Here is a 19,169-nt window from a genome sequence, read left to right as displayed (position 1 = left end):
ATATTTTCTTAATCATAGGTATATAATCCTTTTCCAAGTGAAAGAGTCTTTTCACTGAATAGTTAATTAATATATTACTTAAATTATTTTTCTAAGCGACAGTTCATATGCATTTTCTTTAGAATGCGTTTATAGTTGTTTAAAGCCAAATATAGCAATAAGCTTATAAAACATTCATTTTTTCCAAACTGGTGAAATGTTACCTCTCTCAAGTTTGCTGTAATGGGGGTTTCGCCAATTCCTACCGCATCATTTTCTCCATCAGCCATGTTCTTTGCTTCTCTTGCTTCAAATGGCCTTCTTGAATTTTTGCAATCTCGTGGAGCCATGGATGTCAGGTGAAATCGACGTGGTATTTCAGGAAGAGTTGGTGGTCATCCATAAAAATTTTGCCAATGTTTTGCTTAGCAATATGGCTGTATGGGAGGAAGGCATAACAAGGGATAGATAAAATGAAAATGAGATAGAAGAGGGGTATTTTCCTTCTTCAAGGCTCAAGCTACAATGGAAAAGAGAAGTGGAGAAAATTTTCCATCATCAGGAGGTCTTCCTTCTTACATTTTTTGTGAAGGAGGAGGGGTGCATTTATAGCCATTAGGGCGAGCATGCAGTCGGCTCATTAATTTGGTTACTTGTCAAGAGCCAAGTGAGCTTCATTAAAAGTGCATTTTGATTGCCTACTTGTTGGATGGTGGCATGGGGATGATTTTTAAATGCTTTCTCTCCCTCTAGGCATTAAAAAGTTATGATTTTTTGCCTGTTTTTTCAAAAATGTCTTTTTTTCTTCAAAACAACTTCATCTAGTTGTTTTTGGCCAAGTTACCTCATGACTTATCTAGTTTATAAAGTCATGCCATACTCTTTGGTACTTAACTTACTCAATATCATGCTCGTTCTTGCATGTTCTTTGTCTACTGATTAAGGCTTTTGCGATTTGTCTTGCGGTTACAGAATCAATGTAATCTTTGATGCATTAAATGGAATCGGGAATACTAAATCAAATATAATGCGGAAAAAATTATGATCAAGCCATTGTAATATTAATTATGAGGCATCTTTGCTTCTTATTGGCTAAGAACATTGAGGCATCTTCTCATGTCGAATGGCAGAATTGATTTAATGCACGACTCGATATTAAAAAAATTACGTGCGGTCACTTATATGATAGCTCAACGAGTAATTTTAAAAAAAAATCTCAAGCCTGAATTTGTTTCTTGATATGAAGTGTTATGGCAAGAATATTACACTAATGGATTTAGTCTTACTGTAAAGGTTAGGTCCTCCCCCTTTCCACATGCTCACTAACTACAATTATAGGCAAAATGGGCATTTTTTCACAATATGCCCAATGAACTTCCCTCAACTTGACATGCAAGAGAAGAAGGATTCAAAGAAGAAAGGAGGAGATACGGTGGATGAAAAAGATCGATAGAAGAAAGGAAAGTGCCTAATGGGGCTAGGACTACTAGTAGGAAGCAACTAGCTCAAGAGGCTAAGAGTGGTGGCATCCAAGTTTTTTTGTAGAAGATTGCACTATAGAAACAGAAGGGAACCTTTTTAAGGGAAAGTATGACATCAAGTCTAAGAGGGCTATGTAAAGGATAGAGTAGAAAATAAGAGAGCAAGCCATCCCTTTAAAAAATGGCTAGAACACCCTTGGTTGACAAACTTTCTACAAGAGTTTGGATGGAGATTGAGGATCTTTCAAAATTTTAGATTTGTTGTGTTGATAAAAAAACAGAAGGCAATCTTGACATCCATCTGATACATGTCCAAGTCAAGCTGTGTGACTAAGGCCAAAACCAAGCGTAGGGTGGTCATCTTGACCACAGGAGAAAAGACTTCATCAAAGTCAACTCCATGCTCCTATTTAAAACCCTTAGCAACAAGTCTTGCCTTATAAGCCGGCTTGGAATTTCTAAGGGTACTTTTCAGCTTGTACACCCATTTTCACAACAAATCCTTCTTGTCCTTAGACAATGCAACCAAATCCCAAGCCATATTCTTATGCAGGGAGTCTATCTTAGACTGCATAGCCCTCTCCTAGGAATGACTGTCACCCCTATGCATAGCCTCATCATAGGTGAGAGGCTCTCTTGCACATCTATAACCAAGACATAATGCATCAAGGGCTCAAATCTATCAAGTGGACATCTATCTCTAGTAGACCGTCTCACTACAGTCTCTACTACCTATCCAACACCTTTGGCCATGTGTACCAATTACTACTGTAGGCTGTCCAACTGGCTGTGTAGGAGCATGTGGCTCCTCCTGGAATATAATCCTGTGTATCTCTACCACCTTCTCAGGTTGCCCATGCATCTTGTCTTCATGGAAGACTACATCATGACTGCGGATGACTTTCCGGGCCTACGAATCCCAGAGACGGTAACCCATCTTTTCTGTATCTCCATAGCCAAGGAAAATGCATTTGACACTCTTAGGATCTAGCTTACAATGCTTGTCCTTGGGCACATGGCAGAATGCCTCACATCCAAAGACGCGTAGATGCACATAAGATGGTACCAATATATACCTCCTTTGCAACCTAGAAATCCAAACCACTGCAAGGTGACCTATTTATGATATGCACAACTATAGTGATTGCCTCAGCCCAAAAGCTTTGTGGTAAGCCTGCATGGCTAAGCATACTTTGTACATGCCCCTGGATGGTTCTATTCATTCGCTCAGCCAAACCATTCTCGGACGGGGTATAGGGGGCGGTCAACTAACACTTAATACCCCTCTCGTCACATAGTTGCTCAAAGGCACATGACACATATTCCCCCCCATTGTTAGTCCTAAGGCATTTAAGCTTATGCCTAGTCTGGTTCTCAACCAATGCAAGCCATCTTTGAAACACAGCCAAGACATCTAACTTAAGCTTAAGGGGATAAGCCCAGACTTTACGCGAAAAATCATCAATGAATGTCACAAAATACTTTGCACCACCCATAGACTGACATGGCATGGGCCCATAGACATTCGAATGTACCAATGCCAAGGCTCACTCATGCGTGTCCTACTAGGCTTCTTATGTGTATTCCTAGTTTGTCTACCATAAAGACAGTGCTCACATGAATCAAAACAAGCATAGTCAAGGGGCGGTAAGTATTGCAAACCAGAAAGCATTTTCATTCCCTTTAAGGACATATGGCCCAAATGGGCATGCCAAAGAGATACATGTGGGATGGAACCCACAGACAAAACATGATCACCAAAGGATCCATCAACTACAAGAGGATAGAGGCTGCCAACCTTGGCACCTCTAGCAAGCACAAGTCTGCCACATGTGATCTTCTAGGGGCAGAATCCCCAAAAGAGACATGAAACCTAGCATCATCAAGCTGCCATGCAGACATAAGATTGTGTGTAAGTGCAGGTACATGACGGAAATTCTATAACAGAAAAGTACTGCCAGTAGAGAACTGCAACCATACATCCCCAATGCCAACAATAGCAAGTGACTTGTCATCACCCAAGCAAACTGAACTAGAGATAGTGCGATAGGAATGGAACCACTCATGGCATGGTGTAACATGAAATGAAGCACCAGAATCCAAAAGCCAACACTGAGCATACATAGAGTGAACCTCAATCAATGGCATAGCATCACAAGAACTAGCTGCAAGTGTGTATTCCCCATCAAAGTCCTCAGTCTGCATGACATTTATCTCCTCAATTTTCACACTGGATTTCATAGGCACAATGCTACGATTGGAGGACTTTTCATGTACTTTGTCTTTCCCCTTCTCTTTATGCTTCTCATTGCGCAACTCATGACACTATGGGCGTATATGACCCTTCTTGTCGCAATGATGACCAAGTCACATTAGCATTTCTCCCACGAGACTTGCTACGCAACTTACCACATGACCTAGACCTAGACTTCTACGAGTCTCTACCATGTCCATTCCCATGGTCATTCTTTCCAGTACTATCTCTACCTCTAGCAGTCAAAGCATGCAAAACATGAGAGGCATCCAAGTTCTTACGGTTGATCTCTTCCTACAAAAGAGCACTCTCTACATTAGGCAAGTTCAAAGTAGTAGCAGAAGCACATAAGGCAGTGCGAAATACATCCCATGACGCACTCAGAACCCCAAGGAAAAGCAATGGAGAAACCTCATCATTGAAAGCAATGCCCTGCGAAGTCAAGTTCTTGGGAATAGCATGGAATTGGTTCAAATGAGCAGACATCGTCACATTCTCCTTCATGCGCAGGTCCATAAGTTGCTTCAGCCAATACATTCGACTTGCTGGACTTTTCTCGTCATAGAGGTTCTTGATCTTATCCCAAAGCTGTCAAGCACTCTGTGCTTCCTCAACCACATTGTAATGCACTTGTTCAATGAGAGACAAGATGAGGGTGGACTTGCATAACTCATCAAGCTCCATTCATTCGTCATCATGCTGCTCTCCACTCGACCTTGGTGGCTTTATTTGCGATTTTTGCACCAATACCTACCAAACTTGGCTCTTCCAATAGGAATAATTCGTACAATCAAGCTTAGTGATGTTGAAGATAGCACTGTCAATGGAAGAAGATGTCATATTGTAGTCCAAAATGGTGCTTACAGTTCAAAATTGCTTGTTGTTTTCTGCTATAAGTAGCCAAAATGCCACCAAAACCAAGGCAAAATGACCACGGACTGATAGCTAATGATGTTGCCCACCAAGTACCATCAAAAGTACATAAAATCAAGATGATTCAGCATGAAAAATACATCACAACCCATGCATAACTGCTTGTTGTAATAAATTACAGCTAGGTACAATGAGAGCAAAGAATAGGCAACATGAATGCACCAAGTCAACCACTGACTATCAAAGCGTAACCAACATCAAGCGAGCATAAATTAGCATGTGACAGTCATACGAAACACCCAAGCATGTCAAATGAATCCGTCAGTAAGGCGGCATACCCCCTATGTAATAGGGCAAAGTGTACACAACAATGGCAAGACCTGACACAAATAGGTGTATGCTCAAGGAGTGCAAAGCCCAAATCAACCCCAAGTACATCTGTGAGGACTATTGCATATCAACGCTCCCATTGGCACAAAAGCTGTAAATGTCAAGCAAGAAAGCTCGAACAAAGCATGTAAGAGTGCACCAGTTACAAGTGTCCAAGATAAAGCATCAATGAGACATCCCAAGTATGTAGGCCGTGTAGCATCCATAGACATCAAGTACATCCAAAGACGGAGATTCAAGTGCTACAAAGCAGAGCTCAAGCTCAACCAATAATCCGAAGCAATATCAAGCTCAAAGTCAATCCCCGATGAAAGTACATCTCCAAAGCATGTCCCGAATCCAATAGGCATTAAATATCCACTGAGAAGTATGATCAACCCTGCTATAAATAGCATAAAATCACTATCCAAAACTGAGCTAAACAAGTGCTCAATCCAAGCTCAAATTATTATCGAAAGCATAGACAACATGTGGCATACTCCACATACATGGGTACATCATGAAGCTCCCAAACCATAGCCGTAAACATTAGGCATAAACTCCCCTGTAGATGCTTGCTATCCAGAACTATATATAGCCATAAACCCTGTGAAAAAATGAGCTGTCAAGGCTCAAAGCATCACACAAATTCTCCAAAGCATCCACATAAGATCCATGCACAATAATACCATCCCCGTAGCATAATACAAGCCATAGGCATAACAAAATATACTATCCTAGAAGTATAACAACAATCTACCCTGTTCTCACAATCAAGGGCTAAAGCACAACATGCTAAAATGGAGCTCAAATCCAACGGATGAATGCCGAGGTGGCATTGCCAAGGTGCCAAAGACCATTGCCAAGCTATAGAGAAGCTTGGGAGTGAGGAGATCTGACAGGGGGAGGCAACAGCCCAAACAGGTGCAATCACTTCTGCTACTATTGGGTTTGCTACTGCCTGTGCCGAGGGTTACGGGGCATATGGGGGGGCACCAATGGTGCTCACGGAAGCCCACACAAGTGGCAAACCAAGCCTATTCCAAGCTAGTGCAAGCGGAGAAGCAATGGAAGCATACGAGCATACCTAAGTGGAAGAAGCCATGGCTACCAGGAAGAAGACCCAATGAATGTAGGGATTCAATAGGAAGCTGAAGACACCACAAACCAAGTTGGAATGCTCAAGCAACCATTGCTCTAATACGAGTTGAAAGGTGAGAATGATCGAAGCTTTCTTGGAAGAGCTATGGCAGGAGAGCAAGAGCAAGAAAGAGAGAGACACAAAATGGAAACTCCAACAGTCACAATGTGTGACCGGGCCTTCCTTTATTCAAATTGTCACTAAAAGAATAAAGAATAAAGTGATGGTGACGAGCGTCTGTCACCTGCAGTGTGTAGTGGCAGGTACTATCAGTGTAGTAATACATGGGCGGCTAGGCGAAGGCACCTTTACCCCCAATAGATTGGTCTTAGCACTCATCTCCATGGTCCCCCTACGGCCCTTCCAACACCTATGGTCTATAGTACTCTCCTAGGTAGGTGAGTGCCAAAGATGTGATTCACTAGCTCCTTCATGAGAATAATCTTGTATGTGTATGAAGTGATGGTGCAAGCATAGAGTACCATCAATAGGGCCTTCAAAATTGAGAGTTGGGTCCGTGCATCCATTGGTAAACAAGGCATATATAATAGAAACATCATCAATCACAGTCTAATAGATGTAGTGGATGATTGAGGCATCCTTTCCAAAGCTTTTAGATCCTTTTAGGGACTTGCAAAATCATTGACGTCGAGCACAAATTGGATTGACAAGAAGTTAGCTTGAAATAGTGTGCTTAATAAGACAAAAAATCAAGACAAATGTTTGTTATACTTACTTCCTGCTTGACATTGGCAATAACTTTTAAGGGTTGACTAGACTTGGACTTGTTAATGGGAGGATTTTACTCCTATATATCTTACATGGGTACCTAACTTGCCACCAATGTAGCTTGCACCACTTTGAACTCTTGGTTGCCAACTACAACTTGCTCCACCCAATTAATGGCATCCCCAAGAGCCACGACAATGCCTTGCATATCCTTAAGTTATGGATTACTCTATTCCATGGGTAGGTCCAATAAGACAAGGGGGAATTCATTCACAATTTTAGCATTGAAAATGCCTCATCCTCCTTCACTCCAACAATTTTCTCCACATCGTGGAGAAAAATAATTTTGTTATTGTCGATGAAGACTTTGCTCATATTGTCGATACAATAGTCTGCAAATAGTTGGCTTGGCCTCTTTTCTACTTAATCCAATCCCCAAGCTAGTATTCATAGCCACTATAGCTCTGTTGACCATAAGATCTAGAGGTTTTTGTTCATCTATAGCCTTTGCTTCTTTTTGTTTGTTGGGCTAATCCAACTAGTAAGGGTTTTCGATCGAGGGCATCTTTCAACAATCCTCCCACTTGCTCTTCAATGCTTACCCTGAACCTTGTTTCAAGTCAATCCCATGGGTATGGAGCATAGATTTCCCTACAAGCTAGACTCAATCAAGAGTCTAGGCAACAAGGTCTTGATGGGCTACTAAATCGTGCCTTTAAGGGTTTGTCTAATATGCATGTTACACGTGGTATTAGAGAGAAATAATTGAAACAAAGCTATCAATAATTTATGCATGTGTTTACTTAGCATTTTTTACTTATAAGTTAAAGAAAGATTAGTTGAAAATATCCTAGAGGAAATAACATAAGTGATATAATCTTGGATTGCCATGCACCTTTTGCAACCATGAACATTGAGCTCCAAGAAAATAATTCTTTCTTAAAGCAAATCAGGCTACCTAAATTCATGATGAGGAAGGGATCAAATGTTGAAGTTTGGGTCAGACCATTGAAGATTATTTTGATACAATAGGAACAAGCACAACTAACAAGGCCATGATTGCAAAGCTATAGTTGGTAGGTGAGTCATGCTTGTGGTGTGAAAGCAATGGTGCTAGAACAACACTACCACCAAACCCTTGTAAGCTAGGAAGTTATTAAGAAGGCCATAAGACAAAGATACTTGCCGCCTTCCTATTATTCCATCAAGATGATAGAGTTATTTTCCTTACATCAACTAGGACTAAGCCTAGAGGGCTATTATTATCAGTTTGCGACACTTCACAAATATGCACAACTTATGGATAGTACCCAATAGGTTGCAAAATTCTACCATGGATCGAGTCAACATTTGGACACTTGTTTGGAGTCCCTAAGCTGACTAGCTTGTAAGACACTCTCATACAAGTCAAAGCCTTGATTGAGCCAAATGGAGACTAGCTTCTTGAAGATAGCTAATTCTTAGAGAGTGCTAGTGAAGACCATAAGGACTCATGGGACCAATGAAAAAAGTGTCACAAGTGCAGTGAGAAAGGGCACATTCAAAAGAGATATCCCAATCATCGATGCTTCTATTGCTATGAGCTAGGGCATATGTGAGCAAACTGCCCTGAATTAGATTAAGAAGAGGACGAATATACCAAGCAACAAAGATGTATAAGTTTAGCATTCAGTGCATTCCAAGGATCAAATAGTGATGAAGGCCTAGAGCCCATTGTAACCTTTGAAGATGATTAAAAACCCTAGAAAGTTCTTCATGAGATGAAATAAGCCTTACACTTGTAATAGAAGTCACATTTTGCAGTAGTAGTTGAGTCATAATATATGTTTCAATCAAATTGCGTTTGACTTCATTATGTTGCCTTGAAGTTTGAATGCTCATGTGTAATCAAAGTACTGCAACAAAAGCTTGATAGGTCCTAAACTACAGGCCCCATGACGTAACTTACCTTACATAACAATACCCCTAGTTTATCATGAGATGAGGACATCTTGATTCCTCTAACAAGGAGAGGATCTAATATCCACTCAAGTCCCTTTGCTAGTGAATCATTGCTTGTGGAGGGGTGGATGAAAGTAAAGGCTTAAAATCTTTTTTTAAAAAAGAGAAAGAAAAGAAGAAACTAATAATCTCATTGAGCTGCCATTTTTTCTTTAAACTAGTTGTCAACCAATCCATGGCATTGTGAAAATGAACTGTTAGGTCTTGTCATCATTCATTCCCAAATGAGCCTCCATTTTTCATTATCATCATCACTAAGTCATCATAGACTGATCAATGAGTTAATGCCATGTAAGACAGTCGATCAACTTTGTTATTCCCTCTAGAGAACTATCATGCTATCATTGTGAAATGTGGAGAGGAGGAGATGTTGATAACCACCATGCAATTGTTAACTGAAGAAGGTTGCCTAGAATCGTGAACACATTGAAGAAAAAGACCCATGAGTAAATAGTAAGCCTTATAAGGCTACTCCAAATAATACAATCAAAGGATGCCAAAGGCTATTTCCTTTAGGGATCATTTCTAATTCTTTCAATTAGACATATTGCAAAGTGCGAGATAGATCGATCGATTGAGAGAGAGAGAGAGAGAGAGAGAGAGAGAGAGAGAGAGAGAGAGAGAGAGAGAGAGAGAGAGAGAGAGAGAGAGAGAGAGAGAGAGAGAGAGAGAGAGAGAGAGAGAGAGAGAGAGAGAGAGAGAGAGGGGAGGGAGGGAGGGGGAGGGAGGGAGGGAGGGAGGGGGAGGGAGGGAGGGAGGGAGGCAGGGACATTGTCAGGGGAGAATAAGTGTCAAGCCATAAACCATCAAGTGTAAGAATAACATCAGACAGACAAGAGATAAGAATCTTGTGAAAACAAATAGTAGAAAACTTTGACAAAATCATTTGGAAAGAAGTCCTCACTATATTATGTATTACTTTGGTAAAGCTATTATTTATATAATTGCTTAAATACCTTTTGACTAAGAACATTGCATCCAAGGTGATATCTTAGATAGACTTTAGCTAGGACCCTACACTTCAGGCCTAGAGAATTATGAGTAGTAAATACAAAGCTCTCTTTGCATAAACAATGCTTGTAAGTCACTTAGAGCAGCCCGGATGATGCATATAGCCCCCTGGATACAAAACAATTCACGCTCTCTTGAATAACCTAAGGAATACTATGAAAACTATGAGTTTTCCCTATAAAATCCCTACAAATGAACACATGTAGTAGTAGTAGGTACCAAAAGCTTCAGATCTATCTCCTTTCTTACCCATCCTAAGCAAAGCCTTTGAGGTAAGAAGACACTCATATTGAGATGAGAAACACTCTATCTTTAGCTCTTTGAAGTTCAGCCCTTCAAAGTTTTTGAGTATACAATAGTAAACTTACCCCAAATCAGTCTAGTTCATGCTATTCCATAGATAGGCAAGAACACCCAAGTGTATGTCGTGATTTTTCATGTTTTTACCCTTCTTTCCATAGTGTTTGAGTTTGAGTTTCACAAGTTCTTTACCTTTCTACCCTTCCCCACGGATCTCATGATGTCAATGGTGCCCTCAATGCTATGTTTTCAGCTCTAAAAAATCACGAGAGGGTTGGTTTTTTAAATTAGCCATGTTGTCATTGCACTTTGTTTTTTGCACTCTTTTGACCACTCCCATGTCCATTTACCCATTTGCTCTCAAAAAAACTTAGTTGGCCACTTAGTTTGGCCTTGGACCACTTGGATTTAGTCCATTTTGTCTCTTGAATGTCCTAATAACCACTTCTACACTTGATCTTCCATCTAAACATGAAGATTTGCTCTAAATCTTGTCACATCCTCTTAATAGACTAGTCACAATTCTCATGAACATAGTTAATCACACTTTGCCTAATATACACATGGAATCTTAATATAAATGAGAATCTCATAGAATTTTAATTTGTGGGCACATAATGTCATGACAACATATCAATGTTGCACTCTTTCCCCTTATATGTGAGAAGCAAGGGTCTCCAAATCCACATTTGTATTGAAAGTGTAATATCTGCCATCAATTCTTACCTAGCATACCTAGCATCAAAGGATACACTTCCCCTTTTTACCATCAATGAGGCCTTGATAAATGTCATTTTTGGAAGAAGTCCGAGGATTGAAATATGTGAAGTCAAAGCGAAGGGAGAAGAACAAGAATGGGACCCAAGAGAAGAATCCAATTGAGGTTGCAAAGGCCTACATCCACCTCTTCTATACATCCAACTATGATTGAACCGCCTCAAGCCAAGACCTCCACGTGATGATGTCAATTCCATTAATATCTCTCTCTTACTAAAAGAAAAATCATTGGGAGATCATATTCTAGAATAACTCCCAATAGTTTTTATTTGCATTCAAAAGACTCTTTGATGCATATGGATGATGCATTAGCAAGATTGTTTTTGCTCGAGCTATACTAATTTAGGGCTTGTATTTAAAAATTAGGATAAATTCAGAGATGCACTATGCCTCCTTAAGGGTAGTTGCGGGAGGCTTTCAACAAGGGGCTATATTTGCTACTTCGGATACTAGGATAGGCTTCGAGAGCGAGAGGTCTCTCCATAGGGAGCATAGTTAGCTAGGATGGCAAGGGTGCCAAGGGGGTTTTGGCCATAAATTGCTTGAGTATAAAAGACTAGTCTAACCCCTACAAGTTTAGGATGGCTTCTTGGAAGGCCCTAATGTTAGCTAAGGGTGGGAATTGGTGGTATTGCCTTCAAGTAGGTCCTACTTTAGCCAGATGTATTGATGTGAATAAAACAATATTGCTCGATTGGGATAAATAATTATTTTGCTAAAAGATTTCTTTCAACTTGTCTTTGTGCTTGTGGCTAAGATTACGTGAAGGAACCTCGTGCTAAATGCGATTAATTAAAGAAGTTGTTTTTGTAATATTTCCAATTTCTAAACCGTGCTCTTCATAAGAACCTCATCTTAGGAGGCCAAAAGGATAATTTTTAGAATAATGGCAATTTTTTTTAAATTATCCCTCTCTCCCCCAGCCGATGGTCGTGCTGGAAGAGAGGGAGGGGAGGCGGGATGATTGAGCACCCTTGCTGGAGCTCATGGGAAGGTTATAGCCATGCGTATGGCCGCGTGGAGGGAGGGAGGTCCCTCTCCCTCTGGCTATAAAAACTAGGGCTACGGGAACTGGAGGGGGGAATAATCGTGACGCTGCCAGAGAGAAGGAGAGTGAGGGACGCTGCTGAGAAGGGACGTTGTTGCGTGCAAATGCCGTGAGGGAGGAGCTGCTGCTTGTAGACCAAGCCGCCGCTGCCATCTGTCTGCCGCCGCCGTGATATGCCACTACCTGCTTAAATTGCCCACCGTCCTCAGTCTGGCCACGTGCTGGGCTACAAACCTTAGAAGCTTCCAAGCTTCTTCGAAGCTTCTGGGGGGGGGGGGGGGTCCTTTAAGCCCCCTTTCCCCCCCTTTTTTCCACCAAGTCCATTTTAAAACCCCCCGTCCCAGAGATTTAAACTTCTCCCCGTGGGGTCCCCCACACCCCCCGCTCCCCCCCCCCCCCCCCCCAAAAAAAAAAAAAACTCTCTTAAAGGTCTTTTTCACCCCTTACCCCCTTTTTCAATCTACTAAAGACCATTTAGAACCCCCTTTCCCGTGGAGTCCTATCCAAGGCCTTTAAAAAAGCTCATTAAGCCCTTTTCCCCCTTAGGTTTCCACAAGCTCCCATTAGCCGAGGTTCTATATAAAGCCTTCTAAAGCCGATTCCGAAAGACGGTGCAAGCGGTCACAAAGGGAGTTTCGCGTTCGAAGGAGACGGGCCAAGATCATAAGTCCGCGACCAAGGCGAGAAGGTCGAAGTCTCGATGGCTCCTAAGAAGGCACAAGGCACAACCGCAAGAGGATCATCTCCTAACATCCATGTGGACATTTCACCACAAGTTCAGGTTTTTCTTTCTAAAATTGATTAACGTCGTAATATTTCAATTGTGCATGGATCATTTATGAAATTAGGATGCACTTTTTCGATTGAAACACTTTGGATAAATTAAAAGGAAATAGCTTACGATCAAGGAATTTGTCATTTGTATTTTTCCAATGGAACGAATGAAAGGACATAAGACGTCTATGCATCCTTAGCAATTTGTTATATGCATTACAGTAACGAATTTAGATTAATTAAAGATCATCTTTTCGAAGTTATTATTGTACACATCGATTAGGCATGGAAAGAATAAATCGCATGTCACATTATTAGGTATCTTTACTTCGAAATGATTCATTAAAAGAAGTTGCTAATAATCCATAGGAATTTGCAAGGCAGGGAAATGGTTCTTGAGCTGCTTAAAGTAGATTAAACTCTAGTCGATTGGCTTAAATCTCAATCAAATACGCAAATAGTTACAAAAGGTTGTGTAATGCTCATTCAGCGTACAAAAATCTCATTTAGAAAAGAAGTTAGAAAAAGCTGCATGGTTTAAACATAAAACCCTAAAGTTTAGTAGCATAAATCTTGAATGCATGTTATATAAGAATCAATTGGAATTATGCTATAACTTAACATATGCTTTGATCTTAACCCGAAAAGTTAGGGTTTGTAAATCAACTTATACGTAGGCAATGAATAATGTGGTTACGAAAATGGTAGCGTTATTATCTTCAAGAATAGACAAGTAAATCGGTTTAACCTAAACACCTAAAATCGCGAGGGACTCGTTTAGGAATGGTTAAATAAATGCAACATATCTCAAGTGCTAACTAGGATTTAGCACGTTGAGGACATGACCTAATTGCTCTTATTACCAAAACTGAAACTCTTATACCCTAAAGACTTGCCCACATTCACGGAATGTAAGGACAATAGTACATAATTGTGAGAAACAAGCTAGGGTTTTTATCCTAAGGATCGCTCGCTAAAAATATGAAACTCGATTTGAATTTGGAACCTCAGGACCGACAATATCGGCCTAGTGCAATCAGGAACGGATTGTTATGAAGACACCCTAACCATCATGAGTTCGTGATTAGAAGATGCCATTCGATGGGAAGAATAGTCCCATGAATTAGGTGCGACACTTGGCAACAAGTTGCAGAGTCGCATGACCTTGTGATTTGATCACAAGGGAATGGCCAATTCCTCGGAATGAGATTGGTAGATTCTTACGTAAGTTTATCTTGCAAGAGGACGAATAATCATCATGATATAGTACATTTCTTGGGTAAAGTGACCAAGTTACAGGGATTAGATGTTTGCTTGGAAGCAAAGGACTAATCAGTAAATTGGAATAACATGTTTATTGCTAATAAAACTTAAGGTATTGGTTAAGTCGGGTTAATAGGGCACAGCCCTAACCCAATGATATAGGGTTAACAAACAAACCCTTGGGAATCTTGCCAAGTCACAATTGATCCCGGATTGAATGCTGAATGCATTCTGAAAGAAGGATTCACTCCTTAGCAGTTGGCCAAAAATATCGACCACTGGAAATGATTGTGCTTGTAACAGTTGTATAGAGCACTGTTTGCTTTGTTTGCTCAAGGAATTAAAGGATGAAAAGATATCTAATGCTTTAGGTTGAAGGCCTGAAGGGAGAGGCAGCTTCAGTTACCCCCGACAGCTTGCCTGACCCTAAACCAAGGGGGCTGTTAACCGCGCCGGGAAGGTGAACCGAACCCACCACGAGAGGTCTCTCCGTTGAGCGCTACTTGGAGCAGGAGGACGCTTGGGTGCCAGGGGGGGGCTCTAGCCGTAAATCCCTCGCCTTCCGGGCCCTGCACAAGAGGCCAACATGACTCACGATTGGATCTCGAGGCCCACATACTAGTCTATGGGCGGAATCTTGGATTAGTAATCCCTGTGGATTGTTGGATAGCCTTCCGGCGGATTATGGATAAGCCTACGGGCTGGATGTTATAAATGTATTCCAAAGATAAGTATGATAAGCTGTTGAAAAGGAACTTGTGTGACATTGCTTTTCTATGTCAAGTGCTATGATTACGTGAAGGAACCAGTGCCTAACTGACTAATTAAGGAAGCTGTTTGATGCATGTCCAACTAAATGTGGTAGGTAATTAGATAACTAAAACAACCTGAGGAAAGTGCGGTGGATGTGGCCATGGGTCCGTCCTACGGATGGGTGGTCCTGGTTGGCCGGGAACTTTTCTCAATCATGATGGATAGCAAGAAGATCGTTCAAAGAACACGAACAGCAAGAGCGTTGACCTAGAATCTAAGTTACAATAATCCCGGTTTATGTTGTTTTAGGGGAACGGAATGGGACTATGCCTTATTGTAGAGAGGTTGAGCCTTGCATCCCTCTCGTTTTCCATTCTCCTTGAACCAAGTGTAGCGTAAATCCGCTTCGGCCCTGGCATTTCTGCGTAAAGTAGTTTGCTTGGGGTTCGACACTAGTTGCCATTTAGGAAATGACCATTAAGGAAAAACCCTGATTCAGGTCGGTCCTAAGTGCGAACGGCCAGAATACTTCCGCTATGTGGCAGACACGGAAAGTCCTAGATCGCAAACCCCGTGACATTCCATGGGAGTGTCGGGCGGAGCTTTCTAGACATTATTTCTGATGGACTGCTAAGACGTGTCTTGAAGATTACAGGCGGACACGTTACAGTTTTTGCATGTTACATTAAATTGTGCTAGGTAACTAGATAAGAAAAAAAAAACCATTTAAATGGGAATTAGGACGGTAGATTCTTGATGGATCCATCCTATGGTTGGGTGGTCTCGAAAAATTGAGAGTTTTCCTTCAAAAGTATTAGACTTAGGAGATTTTAGTAAAGAGGCAAACGATGAATGTCCTAGGGAATATTATAGAGCGTGACTTTGCATCGTTTCAAGGGACCAAGGCAAGACTTTGCCTCATGTACGCAAGCATTTGCTCAAAGATTGACGCTAGATAAATTGTTAGTAGGTGACCTTGGCATTATCTAGGAACTTTGTTTTAGGTCAATCCTTGTGGATATGGTATAGAGCTTCCCCTATGAGGTAGACTCAAGAGATCTTATGCGATAATTTCCGTGGCATTCCAAGGTAGTTCTTGATGGCGTTGCTTAGAACTATCTCTTGATGGGCTACTGAATTCGTGCCGTCAAGGGTTTGTCTAATAGGCATGTTACAATTATGCTTGGTTTTTCGCCCTCCAATTGCTTAGAACTATCTCTTGATGGGCTACTGAATTCGTGCCGTCAAGGGTTTGTCTAATAGGCATGTTACAATTATGCTTGGTTTTTCGCCCTCCAATAAATATTTTCTAATGTGGTTAATATTATAAGAAATAAATTCTAGTAAGAGAAATATGCCAAAAAGAACAAACTAATGAGGCATAACTCAATCAATAGGATGGATCCAAGCTTAGTGGGAGGTTAAGAGTTCAGAACCTAGATTAAGTAGCTCAATGTGCTATACCTTCAGGGGTGGAAAGATTAGGATGAAGCCCAATCACTTGCATTAAAACAAAAAAGGTTAAAATAAAAAACTTACAAGGTGATCCTCACATGTGCTAGTGCACCCTTGTTATTTATTATAACCACATTTTGAAAGAAGTATATATATTTTTCACACATGCAATATCGTTTATTCTGCTAATATGACAAAAATGATATAGAGAGCAACAATAATTTGTATCATATTTGATGTAGGTCACGTGTGGATCTTATGAGGATCGCACACTTACGAGTCAAAAGGCTCAACATTGTGTTTTCTTTTTATTTTTCTGTCCCTATGTGCAATGACATATGGTCGATTAGAAGAGTAAGAAAAGGAGACATTTGACTTTGTAGGAGACAAAAGTAGAAAAAAATATAAAGCCTTTAATTGTTACACCATGTGGCCCAATGTTTACATAAAATAGTTTTGCTAGTAGATACGAAAACTGTTAGCAAAAAAAATTGAAAGAATTTCTAAACCTAACAATATATATGTATATTTGGTATCTTTTGTATTAAAATTTTGTAAAATTCAAGGTTTGAAAAAAATTGAAAGTTTTTTAAATTTCTCGGAAAAGTTTTGTAAATCGTTTTAGATTAAAGCTCGGTTTTTGCTACTGAACGCTACTGGCCTGCTGGCCTGGATAGGCCGCCCAAAGGGGTGTTATAATTGAGAGAAGGCAGGCTATAATTACGCAGGCAGAGGCAGAGGCAGAGGACATGTTGCTGCTCTCTCTGTCTCGTCCTTCCTCTATCGACTCGGGGCACACGCGACTTCAAACTTCAGAAAACATCTGAAGGCTGCGATTAAAACACAGGACACACGCAGAGCCAGAGTGAGTACTATCATCTCAACCTACAAGACTCGAATTTCTCTCTTCTTCGTTCTAATTTTCTGAATCTACTTTGCTCCCATTGGTTCCTCCTGTCGATCTTGACTTGTAGGCAAGATAACTCAGTCTGAATTGAGACGCCGTTGTTTTTCTGCTTCTTTTCTTCTCGATCAGGCCGTCTAATTATCATCAATGGCATCACGTCGTTAGTGATCAGAGACCGGATTTTGAAGATACAAGACGCCTGTAAACATATTCCAAGGCTCGATGAGCTTAACAACATTAAAAATCCCAAGGCTCGATGGCATGACGTCTACTTATCATCAATGGCATGACGTCGTTAGTGATCAAAGACCGGATTTTGAAGATACAAGACGCCTGTAAACATATTCCAAGGCTCGATGAGCTTAACAACATTAAAAATTAGGGGTCATTGCGGTCATATCAAAAGATTGGGAAGAAGATGTCTCCAGCCTGTAGACAATTGTATATCGATAATCTGCTTAGCGTGTTTTTCCATTTAGGCCATATTTGGTGTCTGGTGTGTGCGGAACTAGACAGTTCTCATTGGGTATGAGGTTTTGACATAGTCACAAGTGACGGTCATTTTTGGACTTGAGGATTGTGGGGATTGTAGCTTCTTTCCATTCCACAACCCATTACATATTACTATAGACTCACAAGTGACAGCAATTCCTCCCCATTCCCTATCCCCCTCCCATTTCATGTCTCATGTGATTATGTGTTTTTAAAGGAGTGGACCTAAGCCTAGGATCATTGGAATGTCCATGGAGAAGACACCCACATGGGTCACAACTTGGAGTATATAGAAGTTTGATGGAATGCAACTTGGGAAACTAAAGTAAGCGTGCTCGTCTATTTGCACCCTTAAATAGGAGGGGACAGTTAAACACAGATTTTAGTTGGCAATTGGAAAAATATATAACTTTGATAATGTTGAGCAAAGGGCCTTTGAGGATCGGAGTGTTTGTAAAAAAGATCATAAGGACCTCAAGTAGATTTCTTCCTTGAGGAGAATGTTGAGAGGATATGGTTTGGTATGTTTGTCATGTTGTTCGTATGTGATATGCATCTCCAAATTGCAAATCATGATTGCATCAAGTTTGAAAATCAACTTATATAACACACACACACACACTCACGCACGCACACACACATTCTCTCTCTCTCTCTCTCTCTCTCTCTCTCTCTCTCTTTCTGTTTATAGAGAGAAAAAACACGCAAAGGGTCTACCTTTTGACTAGGATTATTTCTGAAGAACACTTGCTAGTGATCTAGCAATCTAGTAAACATCTAGATTCTAGGTGTTACATCCTTGGATGTTTGGATTGGCATGAGTAGTGTTGGTCATAGTGGTCATGAAGTGACTTAGTGCAAATGTACTAAGGCACATCAGGGTTAGGGCAATTGAGTTTTACTTATTGGACTCAAGGCTCCATATGTTTGTGGATATGGCTTGTTTCATGTCTCGTGTGCAAGTTGGATCCTAGATGGACATTTCTCTAAGGTTGAAGATCCTACCAGGCATGAATTGACAACTTTGTGGATCCTTGAAAGTTGTGAATGCATCTAAGGCTTAGGATCCTATATAATTTAAATCTTGATTTTCTTTAAAGTGTTTTGCAAATAACTTCTAATTGGGTTTTTGATAGATCTATTTGGTCTTTTAGGTGTTGTTGAAAGTACAATCATGTTCAGCAGAACCAACTCTTTTATTTATTGTGAGCATATGGTCTAGTGCTTCTTGAGTTTCCATGTATAGCTATAATTCCTTTTTCCTTGTGATCTCCATTTTTGAGTGATAAATGGTGTACTTTTAACTTCCTTTGTTCAAGGGATCCTTAAAAGCACATCATATCCTCAAGTTAGTCTAGTAAAACCCACATTATCATGTATAGGCATTGATGTGCAACCTTAAAGGCTCAATCTTGGGCTTACAAAGATGGTATGTATAATGCCAATTATTCTTTTGTCTTTTTGATTTGGCCTTATGATATCAACTATCTATTAAAAAATTAAGTTTTGAGGGGTGGGACATGGGTTTTCAATTTGTATTACCATTCTGGTTGGTTTTTGCA

General features: G+C 40.5%; 1 protein-coding gene across 3 annotated transcripts in view; it reads left to right on the top strand.

Annotated features, from left to right (window-relative positions):
• Window positions 1-16,871: 16,871 nt before the first annotated feature.
• Window positions 16,872-19,169, top strand: part of LOC148019573 (NEDD8-conjugating enzyme Ubc12-like) — a 69,876-nt gene continuing 67,578 nt past the window's right edge. For 2 of the 3 annotated variants that reach the window (XM_087699574.1, XM_087699575.1), the window contains exon 1: window positions 16,872-17,073. The gene's annotated coding sequence lies outside the window, so the exon portion shown is untranslated. The remainder of the gene's footprint in view (window positions 17,074-19,169) is intronic. The other variant, XM_087699573.1, reaches the window with a different exon arrangement.

Source organism: Lygodium microphyllum, chromosome 19, assembly GCF_053477565.2.
Source record: "Lygodium microphyllum isolate KBCC chromosome 19, Lygodium_microphyllum_v1.1.10, whole genome shotgun sequence".
Classification (NCBI taxonomy): Eukaryota; Viridiplantae; Streptophyta; class Polypodiopsida; order Schizaeales; family Lygodiaceae; genus Lygodium; species Lygodium microphyllum.
This window is presented reverse-complemented; position numbering and strand designations above follow the sequence as displayed.